The 15,390-nt window shown below is 44.0% G+C and overlaps 1 protein-coding gene across 1 annotated transcript in view; it reads left to right on the top strand.

The window, feature by feature from the left end:
- The window catches only part of LOC131685721 (chitin synthase chs-2-like), a 121,951-nt gene that overhangs the window by 68,423 nt on the left and 38,138 nt on the right, over positions 1-15,390 (top strand). The gene's annotated exons all lie outside the window — the stretch shown is intronic.

The following is a 15,390-nucleotide window of genomic DNA, read 5'->3' as shown; positions in this document are numbered from 1 at the left end:
CTCATCAGAGAACCCTCGAAAGTTGGCAAACTTCGTGGCGCAGTGGAGAGCTGGGAAGGTGGCTACATTCGATAATCCCTAAGGTATCGACGAAACCTTGGTTCAAGGGGATGGATGTGGGTCGTGACTTCATTCGTGTGACTCATGGCAAATCATTACACGCTGGATGCACATCTCCGGCGTATTGGGCTCGTGGATAGTGGTATCTGCGCTTATGGCGACGGCTATCACGACATCGAGCACATTGTCTGGGCGTGCACCGAGTACAGTTCCGCTAGGTCTCGGCTAATGGATACCCTGCGGGCCCGAGGAAGACCAACCAACGTCCCGGTTCGAGATGTGCTGGCAAGACGCGATGTCCTCTATATGTCCCTTATATACAACTTTGTGAAAACCATCAATATACAAGTCTAACTGCCCCTTCTTATTTTCCTTATCATTCTCAGAACCCTCTTCCACCTGTATCAAAACATCTGTATCGAATGAGCCAACAAACATGGGACCTACGGCACGAACATAACACGCTTAACTCGAAATGTAGCCGATCCACATCTGAGCCGTACTACGAAATCGTCTGGAAAAACCCCTGCCATCTTGAGGAGGACCACCCGGCGTCCCAGTACATGATTCCCCTGATGAAGGCCACCCGAGTTTGTAATCCATCCGTTGATCTCACGATGCCTGAAACTGAAATAATTTTCTCTCCCTGCCATCTTTGTCTACCCTCCCTCCCCTGACTCTTATACCCAGAAGTAACACCTCTACCCCCCCCCCCCCCCCAATATCATCACGAAGCATTTAGCTCTTCTTGTCTCTTCTAGTTTTAACTATTATATTGTATAATCTCGTTGAAAATGCCCAACTCTACTACCCACAAAAATAACTATAATTACGAATCTTTACAAAATTCAATCATGCCCTCTAGTTATTCCTAGTTTTAAGTTAGTCGTAAAAAATTGTCCCCCTTAGTTAAACATTATTTGCTCCAACAATCTCACTGATAAAAATGTCAAACCATATTGCCACAAAAACTAAATGACCCCCCTAATCTTACGAAAATAATATTATCCCCTTGTGTAGATATATAAGATAGCTATAAAATCGCATTAGTTTCATTTTAAAAAAATCAATATGTAATCCCCTAGTTTTAAGCAATTTAAAATGTAAAACAAAACAAAATTGGCACCTTTAAGCTAACGCAACGTGCCTTATCAAATAAACGATTTGAATATAAAAAAAACACCCACTGTGTAAGAGATTCGCTTAACACAGCAAGGACAACACGCGCAACTGGCATATTTTGATCATGGCATGGAGAAACACTTCTACTCGAGGACTCCTGTTGTCAGTCGCCACTTACGATATGGGATCTGAAACCCAGTGGATCAATTCTAGGCTGGTTTAGTCAGGAGAAAGATAATAGACTGTTCTACCCTCTTAGTAGACCCCAGCCACATCTGTTATTAGTCGCCTCTTACCAGGCCCGGTGGAATACGTGGGTAGTATGGGTAGTGCTACCTACTCGAAAGGGGGGAATTACCCACTCTAAAGTTCGGAACAAACCACTACCTGAAATTAACCACATAGTGTCTCGCGCACAAAATGCATGCGGCTGAAATCCTCGATGTACAACAATTTCATATTGAACTTGCAGTTTTTTGACAAACAGTAAATCACTGTCCGGACATCATGAACCGGATCGCCGACTGGCCTCCTTGGATCCGCTGGGAACTCTTGGGATCAGATTTACAGGTAGTTGTTAGCATGTCAACCAAAAGAGAAGAGATAAATAAATTCAGATATCTATCGGGGGTTTAAAAATATGTGCGTGAGAGACATACAGGATCGGATAACTGGCGCTAGAACACTAGGCGAACGACCAGACAACATGTTTAATGTTGCGATAACCGTCAACACAAGTGCAGAGACCGTTCTCCCCGACCCCAGTACTGCGAAGATCCAGTACCAAGAATGAGGCAATGTGAAAGAACTTAAACTATCATTTGTATATGGTAATCTGTAGCGATTTTTCGTTTCATCTGAATCAAGCCAGTCAAAACGTTGTACGCTTCCACCGGAGGAATTTCTTGTTTTGATTCGATTGTTTCGGATATAATGAACGTGTTACTCTTTGAATCAATGGACATTAGAGTGACAAGAAAAAATGACCCCTATCGGCCCACCCCTGGGTCGATTCCTAGCCGCACCATGAGTACTTGCTCCAAATTTGAAGCAAATCGGACAAGTCTAGCTACCGGACCAACGTGCCTGAAGTTTGTATGGGATTTTTCGACAATTTACATGGAGAAAACCCACTAGCTTGCATTTTCGCCGCTAGGTGGCACTGTATGCATCGTGTTATTACTGTAAGTGAATCTAAGAACGATAATTTAATTGTCTACATCTTTGTCGAAGACTGCTAGTCAATCTGGCTTTGTTAAAAGAAGTTATTAAACTTTTAACGAAGTGATGTCTGGGTCAGTTTTGCATGGGGCCTAGCAGTGCATGGTTATTTATCAGTATTCGATTCCCACGATCTATACATTTTTTGTGAAATAATGGTTAGGTTTAGCTAAATAGTATTTCGTGGGTATCGAGAACTGATAAACAACCATGCATTGATAAGCCCCATGCAAAACTGACTCAGATATCGCTTCGTTAAAAGTTTAATAACTTCTTTTAACAAAGCCAGATGATTAGCAGTCTTCGACAAAGATGTTGACAATTAAATTATCTTTCTTAGTTTCACTTACAGTTTTAAAACGAAGCATACAGTGCCACCTAGCGGCGAAAATGCGAGCTAGTGGATTTTCTCCATGCAAATTTTCGAAAAATCCCATGCAAACTTCAGGCACGTTGGTCCGGTAGCTAGACTTGTCCGATTTGCTTCAAATTTGGAGCAAGTACTCCTGGTGCGGCTAGGAATCGATCCAGTGGTGGGCCGATTGAGTTTTCAAAAATTTATTATAATTTTCTGGGCAGTCTAATGGACACACTAAATGTAGCGAGGTCGAGTACAATGATAAATCTAACGCGCTAGGCCGAGCTGGTGGAGTTGGCGTTCTTGTCATTTCCATCGTAGTCAAAATGGTCATAATGAAATTGTCGCGAATATCATACATTAAGATAGATCGGTTATCACCGTGAAGCCCATGACATACCGTGGAAGTTCAAGTCACCTAGAACCAGCTGAGGTGCGATTAGTACAGAAACAATATCAATAAGTTTTTGCCTTTGATTCAGATTTGATAATTATCTTATAATCGACAACTTTAATACCTGGTACCGAACAAAGGCTAATCCGATTGAAAGAATAGCACATTTTGATCCCTAAAACGCTCTTACATAATGTGTTTGCGGCTCTGACAAATAATGTTAAAATTGGGGAAGAACTATGTCGAAAGTTAACCAAGTTTTCTATAATGCAAATACATTGTGTAAAACTTAGGAAAATAATAGGAGTGACGCACTTACTTCGGTTTGGAACAGCACCCATCAAAGGAACCCTTTCAGGTGTTTACGAGGAAGATCAGGAGAGGAAATGATTCTCCTCTTTCGAAAATTTATAGGCACATTACAAGATGATCCCTCAATGGGATTGTCAGAATCTCTCTCTAGATTGTTGCTTAACGCAATTGCTTGCATACCAGAATTTTCACTGACTGAAGCGAAGGGTTCTGGAAGGAGCCAATCCCATATTTCGCAATTAAGGCCCCTCCCGGAGACTACACCATCAATCTCTACTTCCCGGGTGGGTACGTATATAAATACTTATTCATATACGCTCGAGTGTGGTTCAGTTAAATCACGCGATTTATGGATGATGTTAAATGGCTTATCTTTGGTCCGGAAGTAGACCGTCCAAGGGCCGGTTGTATTAGATGGGTAATGCTTGTATTGAAAAGGAGACTTATTGGCATTATTTTTGCCATTGGAGAAATATTCAAACCGTTCTATGTCGGTCGTAGGAGATACCTCCCCATTAGTCATTATTATCATGCGGGCTTCAGTATCCACCAAAGAAGGTTCTATCGCAGAGAGTGCAACAAAATTGAAATTAATGAAGTAATTGGTACTTAGCTGTACAAATGTTCTATTTAGTATCAGTATTCAATAAACACATTTTCGCTAACCCGTTAACAAAGTGTGTTCCAAATGAATACAAGCTATTATCAGGGAGTTTTCATTTTCACTTACACACGCCATGTTTCATCAATACGAGTAGAATTTAGTCCGAATCTTACTACCAACTCGGGAAAAAAGTATTCCGCCGGCCCTGCCTCTTACGACATGGGAACAGAAACCAGTGGAACAATTCTCGGCTGAAATACTTTTGACTGTAGGATACGTAAATGTTCTAGGAGTTTAAACTCTGGGTAATCGTTTATTGAGATTGTTTCATCGAAAACAACTTGAACTCTGGACAGCCGGCTGTTGGGAGTGTTGTCGACAATGTAAACTGGACCGTGGAACATTCATAAATTATGTCACGCAAAGATTACGCAACACTAACTAACTCTCTGTCATATTACCACGTTATTTTTCCCCTTGATCTAATACGAATCAAATGGTTTTAATTTTTTTCTTCATTTTGTAGAAGCACATTAATGCCGCTACTCGCAAAAGTGTTCATGTTCTATGTAATTTCCTATATACATGGCGCAATCGTGCGTAAAACGGCCGATTGCGTCAAAGCACCTGACGTGCTCCCCTCCCATTTATGTCACAATTAGTCATATCTCTTCCTCCTAATAGCGTGGCAGAATTTATGAATGGTCCTTATTGGTATAATCACAAGCATATTGAGATCCCGTAACTTGAAATTTTTCACCTCGTTCGAGTAAACGTTCCGATATTACAATGAAGCCGCGAAACAGAAAAAACACCCCCCGTTTCCAAATAGTACATACATATTCCTAGCTCAGTATAATTGACTGCTGAGTTAATTGACTAAAAGTAAAGCATTAAATATGACCATAAAACATTTGTTCCTCGTGCTGAAATGACTGCCGCAAATTGGTAATTGTATTGCAATTGATCTTGCGAATTGTCAATTCTCCACCTTCATACATAATTCAAAATTCATTCACTCAGACAAGACCATGCGTATTTCCCACACGCATTAAATATCCAGTGGATTCGTTTCCTAGTTGGTCACTAAACAAACAAATTAATTAGTTTGCTCAGTCTAAAGAAATGTCAGCTCGATTGGCATCAACCGGCGGATACGTGTTCCATTACAATGCCATCAAATGAAAGTACATTTAAAATTGCATACGACAAAATATGTGCAATTCAGAATATAACGAAATAAAGATTGCTTAATTATTTGCATTTAAAAATAGATCGGAAAAAATTAGTTGCATAGCCTAGGTGGATCATTTTCAAAGATAGCACTTCTGATGAATCACTTTATAAAAATTGGTGATAAGGGACGCGGACGAAAATAGCTGACTACCGCCGAATCAAAGGTGAAATTGGTATTGCACACCAAAACTTATCACAATCTGACGTTCATTAAGACTTTAGGTCAGAGATCTTGTTCTACTGTACTTACACATGATTCCACAATTTTCTACAGTCGTTGGCTAAATGAAATGCACTAGACAAACATCTTTCAGGCGGCGCTTTTTGTCCTGAAAAAGACGAGTCTGCTGTTTTCGCTTCCGTCGATATGACTCCACGTTCTGACGAGTGGCTTGAAGCAACATCGCTGCGCATGCTGCATTCTTCTCGTCCAATATCTCTTGGCACTTGCCATCGAACCAATCGTTCCGTCGACTCCTCTGTACGTATCCCAGGACGCTCTCCGCAGTGCTGCTTATGGCTGCTTTAGTCCTGGTCCAGCAATCCTCAAGGGGAGCATCGACGAGCTCCTCCTCCGGTGGCAGCGCTGCTTCAAGATGCTGCGCGTACGTTGTCGCGACGTTAGTTTCCCTCAGTCGGACCAGGTTATACCGCGGCAGGCGCCGGTATCTTACACTGCTCACTACGGATAGTTTTGGACGCACTTTAACCATCACCAGATAGTGGTCCGAGTCGATGTTAGCGCCCCAATAGGTCCTTACGTCGATAATGTCCGAGAAGTGTCGTCCATCAATCAGAACATGATCAATTTGCGTCTCTGTTTGTTGCGGTGATCTCCAGGTGTATCGGTGTAAGAGGCGGTGCTGGAAGAAGGTGCTCCTTATGGCCATGTTTTTAGAGGTGGCGAAATCGATTAGTCTTAGGCCGTTCTCGTTCGTCTGCTGGTGGGCGCTGAACCTTCCATACCGGTCTGTATTCTACCTCCTGGCCAACCTGAGCATTAAGGTCGCCGATGACTATCTTAACATCATGTCTTGGGCAGCGATCGTATTCACGCTCCAGCTGCGCGTAGAATTCGTCCTTGTCGTCATCGCTACTTCCGAGGTGGGGACTATGCACGTTAATTATGCTGATATTGAAGAACCGGCCCTTGATCCTCAACCTGCCCATTCTGTCGCTGACCGGCCACCATCCGATCACACGCATTTGCATCTCCCCCACCACCATAAAAGCTGTTCCCAGCTCGTGTGTATTGCCGCAGCTCTGGTAGATGGTGTGGTTCCCGCGAAAGACCCGCACCGTAGACCCCTTCCAACACACCTCCTGCAGCGCCACAATGTCGAACTTGCGGTCTTTCACTATATCAGCAAGTATGCAAGTGCTCCCGATAAAGTTAAGCGACCTACAGTTCCATGTCCCAAGTTTCCAGTCTCTTGTCCGTTTCCGTTGCGTACGTCTGTGCCAATTTTGTCCGTCCGAAATTTATTGTTGAACTTCCTGAGCATGCTATTTTTATGGGCGGCTAGCTAGGCCTGCGCCAACCTTACAGTAACGCTGAAGGATTACGGGAGGAGAGATATTTGGGCAAAGCGCTTATTTAAAGGCAGCGCTGGCTCGCCTTGTCAGGGCTGGTTTAGGGCATGTGGTATTTAGGCCTAGAACGTGTAGGGCCCACTACCTCGTCCTACTCCTATGACCCGCTCGGTTGCTTGCAGCTCAGCTTCCCACATAGCGTTCTTCCACCACCACGGGGCCCGGGTAGTGGTGGCGACCTATATACGGTGAAACAAGGAACTAAAACTTTATTGTCAAAACATTACTCATACCATGTACTAAAATATTTCCAAACATACTATTCAGTTAAACCCAACTATTATTTCGCAAAAAGTGAAGCTCGTGAGAATTGACTACTGGTTCACCACCATCTGTTGTGACACCATGCCAAACTGGCTCCGGTATCACTTCATTAAAAGCTTCTTAACTTCTCTTAGAGCCGTTGGCTTGATTTGCAGTCTTCGTCAAAGTTGTAGGCAATACAATTATCTTTCTTGTTTTCACTTACAATGATAAATTGATGAATTCAGTGCCACCTTCATTGGCATCACTGTTTGCTACACCCCGGTCGTCAACAAAGCTAGTAGTTTTCTTTTCAATTTATACTTGTTGAACAATCGTGATCGCTTTTATTTTTGTACTGTTTATTTTTCGTGTTAATCAGTTGTGCAAGAACTTTGAAGTTTCGTGAACTTAACCAGCATCATATCTGATAGCTGCAAGTGTTGTTTTAGTGAAAAAGATAGTTTTGTGTTTTTTTTCTACTTGACGTTATCACTTTGCACAACGTTACGCTCAATTTGTTGGCAAAAGCGACATCTTCTGGTGGATAGCTGATAGTTGCATGCAAGTTAGCCTCCTTTTTGCTGCGTATATTGCATACCCGGTAGGCGCTTTTTTCTTCGCTCAAAAGCATGGCTTGTACCAACTGCTCGAAAGTTATAAATGATTCTGAGCGAATCACCTGTCGTGGGTACTGCGGAAATTCGTTTCACATGATATGTGTCAAGGTGGATTATGACGTCCGTGATGTCCTGGGAATCTACTCACGGAATTTATTCTGGATGTGTAACGGATGTGCTGATTTGTTTTGTAACGATAATTTCCGCAAAATGGCTTCGCGTTGTTGCGACAATACAATGCCCGACGACAATTCTCTGAAATCATTAAAGGATGACATAGCTGATTTAAAAGATGTCGTTAAAGCTCTTTCGATTAAAGTCGACACAAAACCGCTAACTCCAACAGTAAATACACCTTGGACAAGGATTGCTGCATATAATCCCGTTCCAAACACTCCTAAGCGCAAGCGTGAAGATGATCCGCTCAAAGCAAAAATCACTAATATTCGTGGAGCAAAAGCTGCGTTTGAATCGATAAAAACAGTATCACCACCTGAGGAGCTGTTATGGGTCTATTTGTCTGCATTTGATCCCAGCACGACGGACGATGAAGTTTCTACACTTGTGAAAGATTGTCTGGGAAAGGATATGCAACCAAAAATAGTTCGCCTAGTTCCTAAGGACAAGGATATCTCATCTCTGAGCTTCATCACCTTCAAAGTTGGCGTTAGCAAATCATGCAGGGATAAGGCTCTGTCCAAAGACTCTTGGCCGGAGAACATCTACTTTCGTGAATTTGTGACCAATTCAAAAATTCAACGGCCTATAATCAGGATTACTGCGGAGAAGAATCCATCTGGTGGTGGACAGTAGCGCCAAGCTATCCCGGATAAACTCGTCTGTCTAACTTCATGTTCCTCGGTGAGCGACCTCGGACTACCTGACGAATTGGCAACTTCTTCTGTGTCAGGTAAAGCCAAGAAGGGTATATGTCCTTCCGAAGCACTTTAAGATGCTGCACACCCTCAATGTAAATTTCACTTACAGTCTGCTGATGAACACAACTCAATCGACTCTACCGCTCCAGCGAACCTCCAATGTCAAAATGATAATTTCGATCGCATCGCATCTGTCCGCTCAGGTAAACATTTGAATAATATATGTCCTTCCGAAGCTACACGTGATACTGCGCACCTTCAAGTATGCCTCCCATTGCAGTCAGCCGCTGGACACAACAGTTATGACGCAGTCATTCCCTCCGCATCGCAGCTTGTTCCTCTTCCTGACAACGGTACATCCTGCTCTCCCCGCGCTATTTGCGGTGATAGTGATCATCGAGCCCGCAGTCCTGAAACTTGGTATGCAGCACGACACCTCTCACATGACACTGATGGTTTGCGGATTTATTATCAGAACGCGAGAGGGCTTAAGACGAAAATTGATGACGTGTATTTAGCTGCTGTGGACGGTGACTACGATGTTTGTGTCTTCACCGAAACATGGCTCGATGCGCGGATAACATCAGTGCAGCTTTTCGGCGATGCTTACACCGTATACCGTGCGGACCGAAATAGTGGCAATAGTATTCGCGGACGTGGTGGAGGAGTTTTGATTGCTGTTTCCACCGCATTTGCCTCATGTGAGATTGATGTAGGCAATTTAACCAGTGTTGAGGCTGTTTGGGTTAGAATTACAACTCCATCGAGGAACTTTTATATTGGTGCTGTCTATATTCCTCCTGAAAAGCGACTCGACTGCAATATCATGCAACTTCACATGGATGCTGTGAATAACGCTTCTTCACAAGCTGGCGCGGATGGCATGATGATTGTCCTTGGTGATTTCAATCAGCCAGGGCTCATTTGGGTGCCGTCACGACACGGATACGCTTACCCAGACCCGATTGCTTCGACAACCAACATCGCCAGTCGTTTTCTACTGGATGGATTTGCTTTCAACGGACTAAGTCAAGTAAGCATGATTCCTAACCACCAGTCACGCTTTCTGGATCTCGTCTTTGTTAGTGAAACTATTATACCTGTATGTTCCGTCAATGAAGCATCCAGCGTGATTGTTCCACTTGACAACTTTCATCCCGCGCTTGAAATCTCAATTGGCACTATTCGATCAGTTCAGTATGTAGAAACTCTTTCTGTCGACCGTCTCAACTTTCGCAAAACTGATTTTGTTAGGCTGCGCAGTTCTCTGTCGCAAATTGATTGGAGTGTACTGCATGCCCAAGTGAGTGTTAATGCTGCAGTTGCCATCTACAAGCGACTACTACTGAACTGTGTTGAGACCTCAGTGCCTAAATGTCAGCCTCCTAGCAAGCCGCCCTGGTCAAACAGCACTCTTCGAAAGCTAAAACGTACTCGAGCAAAAACCCTACGTGCGTACACAAATCGACGGAATCCTCTTTCTAAGCGCATGTTCACTTTAGCCAGTAATGAGTATCGTTGTTACAACAAGATTCTGTACAAACGCTATGTAAACCGCATCCAGAATAATCTGCGCCGAAACCCGAAGGGCTTTTGGTCATTTGTCAACACGAAGCGAAAAGAAACTGGACTTCCATCAAGGATGCTTTACGACGGCGAAGAAGCTACGACAACTGTGGCGAAATGTACGCTGTGTAAGTAGGGGTTTGCCCACTACTCGGGTTCTTGTTTGCCCGGCGTACCCTTCTTTTCAGGGCGGCCTAGGTGCCTCTACAGAATTTCGGATTTTCGTAACAACAAAAAAAGGGTAAACAAAACAAAATAAATTACTAAATTTACCGACTTTATTGTCCTCGAACTCTCCACTTCACTGCTGCTGCGGGTGGCTCACTGCTGCGGGCGGAAAGGCGGGCGGTTTCCTCCGACCGGCCGGGACAACAACGGCCGCGTTCTCCTTTGGTCGTTGGCTGCTCCGGCAGCGGTCCTTGGCGTTTAGCTAGGGAGGTGAGCTTGGCTCCTTTGTTGGAACCTCCCTAGCGACGTTGGCGACGAATCGCCGGATCGTCTACTCGCCGTAAACGATCCCGGAAGTTACCGCAGTAAACTTCCCAGGGGGAACCTTTGTCCGCCCTGCTTCGTTCTCCTTGGCTATTAGCTATAGAGGAGAGCTAGGCTCGTTCGACTTATCCTCTATAGCGAGAACGGTTGATGTTCGGTTCCTTGTTAATTAGCCGGGGTAGCGAAAGAACTCCTTTGCAATTAGCTAATCCCCTTTTGGCGAACCGACACCACACAATGCACTGTGCCCGAACCACGAGCCGGCACTTTTCGACGGTCTTAGCTTGCCGTCACGCGCGCGCACTGAATCGTTTTTCTAGTGGCGGAAAACTGTCTCACTAAAACTTATTGCGGACGTCTGTTATTCACCGTGGTTCGTCACATTCTGTCTTTTACGATGGCCGCCTTCCGCACTCGACCACAACACCAACACCAAAAAAACCGTACCGCTGCATAGCTGTCATCACCTATGTGCAGCATAGCCAGTACACGTATTTCAGCAGTAGGAGAGCGGTGGCCTATCTAAGCCCTATGTTAACTATGTACAATTGTCAAACAAAATTTACTACACCTATCTGAACGCACAAAACCGTTCACAAACGCGAAACTATATAAAAATTTATAAGAAATAGTGAACGATATCGAAACAGCGGTGAGCATAAATTTTCGTAAACAATACACTCTACGGAGAGAGTACGCACGAAAGGGTATATTTCCACCCAGTGCTAAATTGTTACCCTGACGGGTTACAATCTCGCCCACACCGGGTGGAAAAAAAATTGACAACAATTTTTTTTCTAAACTAACACCTAACACCGATACAATAATTATGAACGAAATTAATAAATAAATAAACAAAGAAAAACTAACTACACCTAATTATTTCTTCCGCAATTTATCAATAACTAAAAAAAAAAACTAATCGACCGGCGATCCTCATTGGTGAAAAGTTTGCCTGTGTTTGGTCTGATAATACTGACAGCATACGCGAAGCGAGAGGCTATCAGCCATCGTCATTATTCGGTTATGGGTTGAACCCTAAATCCAATCCGAATACAAGATCGGTAACAACTCGAAAATCCCTAAAATTCTGCAAGTGACATTGACAATTTTCAATGTTCCAACTTGCAGGGGAACGGTTGTCGGCATTATATTGTTCTTTTCATCGACTGTCCAGAAATGTCTCACGTGTCCTTACGGTACCAGTACTACACACTTGTGTTGGGGATTCAATCCAAATACATTCATACAATTATCCCATTCATTCATCCTCAATCACTGGCCTACTCGATCATTCACATTCCGATAAGCACTCCGAATTCACCCCAAAACAATTTTATCTTATCATTCACACATGCATTCATTCACTGTGTTCGATTCCACACTCATACATTCACACATACAAGACCGCTTAACACGTCATCATTTCTCCCACTCGCAGACATTCCGGACAAAATGTTTGTATATTCGTCCCTTTTCGCCTCAAAACGCTTCGTACATGGCAAAAGAAACGTTTGAGAGGGACCAAAGAATGTCTTTCGCATAATTTAAACAGATCAAAATGATTCCCGCTGGAATCAAACGAACCACCCCAGGTTAAACCACAAACCCAAAATTATGCGAAATAAAATTTTATTATTTGATTCGAAATCGAAGACGCGGTATCGTTATACCCCATTCGCTCTTCCACTCATACTACTCTGATCCAAATCGGGCTACACCTGCATGATGCAGAGCATTGATGCGAACATCGGGGAAACTGTCAAAATTGATGATGATATTTTCATCCATCTGAATGGATGAATGAATCATCCTCAAAATATAAATAAAAATAAAACAGTTCGCGAAATCGGTTCGCAAACTGTTTCTATTATTGCGTTTACGGTCGGTCCCGGAGTAGTGGAACCACTCACGCGAACGAAGTGTCCCCGGCGAAGAGGGGAAAGGTGTTTTTTTTTATGTAGTGATTAGTGACCCAAATAAGGAGATATTTTATATAATTTAGTGCACCCGTAGGTGCGAGTGTTCCCCACAGAAAGGGGTTTTTTGGAAAATTTTATGTTGCCGAACACGGCAGAAGAATGATGTGTATGCATCCGGCGGTGAAAAGACGGTATGATAGATTCGTTTTGTTTCTTCCAAACACTGGTACTGGTTTGGTAAGAAAGTTTTGTTTACCGTAACCGTCTCGACCGCCAGAGCAAAGCAAATTAGTGGATAATTTGGTTACCTCACTGCGCGAGTGGGGCGCAAAAGAATTTTTTTGTATTTGTTTGCCGAACACGGCAGGTAGTGTATTTAGATGCGTCCGGTGCCCGGGAGAACGACACGGTATAAGATTAGTGTTTTTTTAATAGAGTATTCCACCCTACCGTAGTCGTCATCGGGGCCGGAGCATATATTTCGTGCGAGTGTTTGTTTACCACACTGCGTGAGTGTGGCTCTGAAAAATTGCAAGAAGGTGTTGAAGAACCTTCTCGCGGCAGAGTTGGTCTTCCACAATAAAAATAGAGAAGACGGAGAAATGTTTATTGTTTTTTTTATTCGGACCAAAGTCCGTGTTGTTGCCGTCGGGAACTGACGGCTGCTTTTGGAAAACTCCCAATCCATATAAAAGCATACCGTCAGTCCACAGACGGCACGGAAAAGTTTTTATGCTGGTTTAAGGAGATTTGCTGGCCAAACTCCGAGATTTTTACCTGCTAAATCCTCCAGCTCGTAGGAGGATACACCTTTTTTTGAGACAATTTTTGCCGGTAAGTATTGTGGTCCAAGTTTAGCATTGTAAGACTCGAGTGCATTCGACAACTTCATGTTTCCACGGTATACCATTTGTCCTGTTTCAAAAGGTTTGGAGAGCTCTTGATGACGCAAGTTGTACTGATGTCGAATGCCCTCGCTTGCCTTTGCCAAATTTTTGACCACAATCTCCCGGATTTTGTCTATCTGTTGGTGTCTTGTTTCTAGGTCACCCTCACCGGAAATCCTGCTGAAGTCAACGGCAGATGCCATTTCACACCCGTGTATAATGAAATGAGGACTAAACCCAGTGGAGGAATGAACGGTAGTATTTAGGATGCGCTCCACATCGGTGATGTGGACATCCCAGTTGCGCTGCTCGGTTCGAGCATATGCCCGGATTGTGGTGTTTATCGAGCGATTTGTTCGCTCCACTGGGTTAGCCTGCGAATGACAGCGGGAGTTCAGCCAATGTTTGACGTTGGTTTCTTTTATGAATTGACTGAACTCCTTCGAGGTGAAAGTGGAGGCATTGTCGCTTAGCAGAATCTCCGGGCTGCCATGGCGATTGAACCACTGTTCGCGCAGTATCGTACAGAGTGACGTACTAGCGATTTTGCGAACGGGGGTTAACATGACGTACTTGCTGAAGACGTCGAGGACGACAAGCAAGTGTTGATTGCCACGTTTGCTTTTTGGAAGAGGACCAATATAGTCCACAGAAACCATTCGCCATGGTGCATTAGTCGCACGCGACTTACCCATTTCGGGCTGGACTGGGACGAAAGGAGCTTTGATTTCCTTGCACGTCCCACATTCTCGAATAAACTTTCGTACTTCAGATCCCATACGAGGCCAGTAATATCGTAACTGCACTTCGTGGATCGTTTTATCGTATCCCACGTGAAGCAAATTTTCGTGGGTACGTTGAATCAAATCTTGACGGAACTCGGGTGCTGGGACGAGTTTCCAACTGAACCGCGAGTCGCACGGAACAACTTTCGAGTTTACATACTTGAAAAGTTGATCATTTTCTACTTTGAAGTCGGCATAGTCGTCAGGATTTTGGATAACTTTGGACTTCATGGAACAGTACCAGTCTGAGGTGGACAAAGCGGAAACGGCTGCTACGGCCCGGGATAATGCATCTGGAACGACATTGTCCTTGCCTTTCCGGTGCTCAATAGACATGTCGTAGAGTTGCAATTCTAAACTCCAACGACTCAAACGTGAACTGGTTTTCCATTTAGTCTTCAGTATCCATGTAATCGCTGACGAATCAGTGACCAGTCGAAAATGATAACCTTCCAAGTAACCTCGAAAGTGTTCAACCGCCATTATCACCGCCAGACCTTCCTTCTCAGTTGCATGGTAGTTCCTTTGGGGAGTGGTCAGTTTGTGCGAAAAGTAAGCAACTACTTTCTCGCCCTCGGGATACTCCTGCACCAGAACAGCAGCGACTGCTACGTCACTAGCGTCTGTCTGAAGGATGAACTCTTTGGAGAAGTCTGGTGGGACTAAAACTGGAGGAGTGACTAGAAGTTCCTTAATTTTAAGGAACGCGAGTTCTGCCTCGGAGTTCCAAACTAAGCTCTTGGTTTTCGTTTTGAGCAGATCGCTCAAGGGAGCAGTGACCTCACTGAACCGATCAATGAAGCGGCGGTAATAACCGCACATACCGAGGAAACGACGAAGTTTCGTCACGGTAACCGGTCTCTCGTAGTCGAGAATCGGCTGAATTTTGTCAGGATTGACCTTGAGTCCGTCCCGATTCAACAAATAACCAAGAAACTTTAGTTCGGGTACTCCAAAACGGGATTTTTCCAAATTGATGGTTAGGTTGGCTCTTGCTAGACAATCGGCCACTGCTTTGAGCAACTGTATGTGATGCTCGAACGTTTCGCTTACCACGATGATGTCATCTAGGTAGACGAAAACGTAAGGTTCCCATT

Source organism: Topomyia yanbarensis, chromosome 2, assembly GCF_030247195.1.
Source record: "Topomyia yanbarensis strain Yona2022 chromosome 2, ASM3024719v1, whole genome shotgun sequence".
Classification (NCBI taxonomy): domain Eukaryota; kingdom Metazoa; phylum Arthropoda; class Insecta; order Diptera; family Culicidae; genus Topomyia; species Topomyia yanbarensis.
This window is presented reverse-complemented; position numbering and strand designations above follow the sequence as displayed.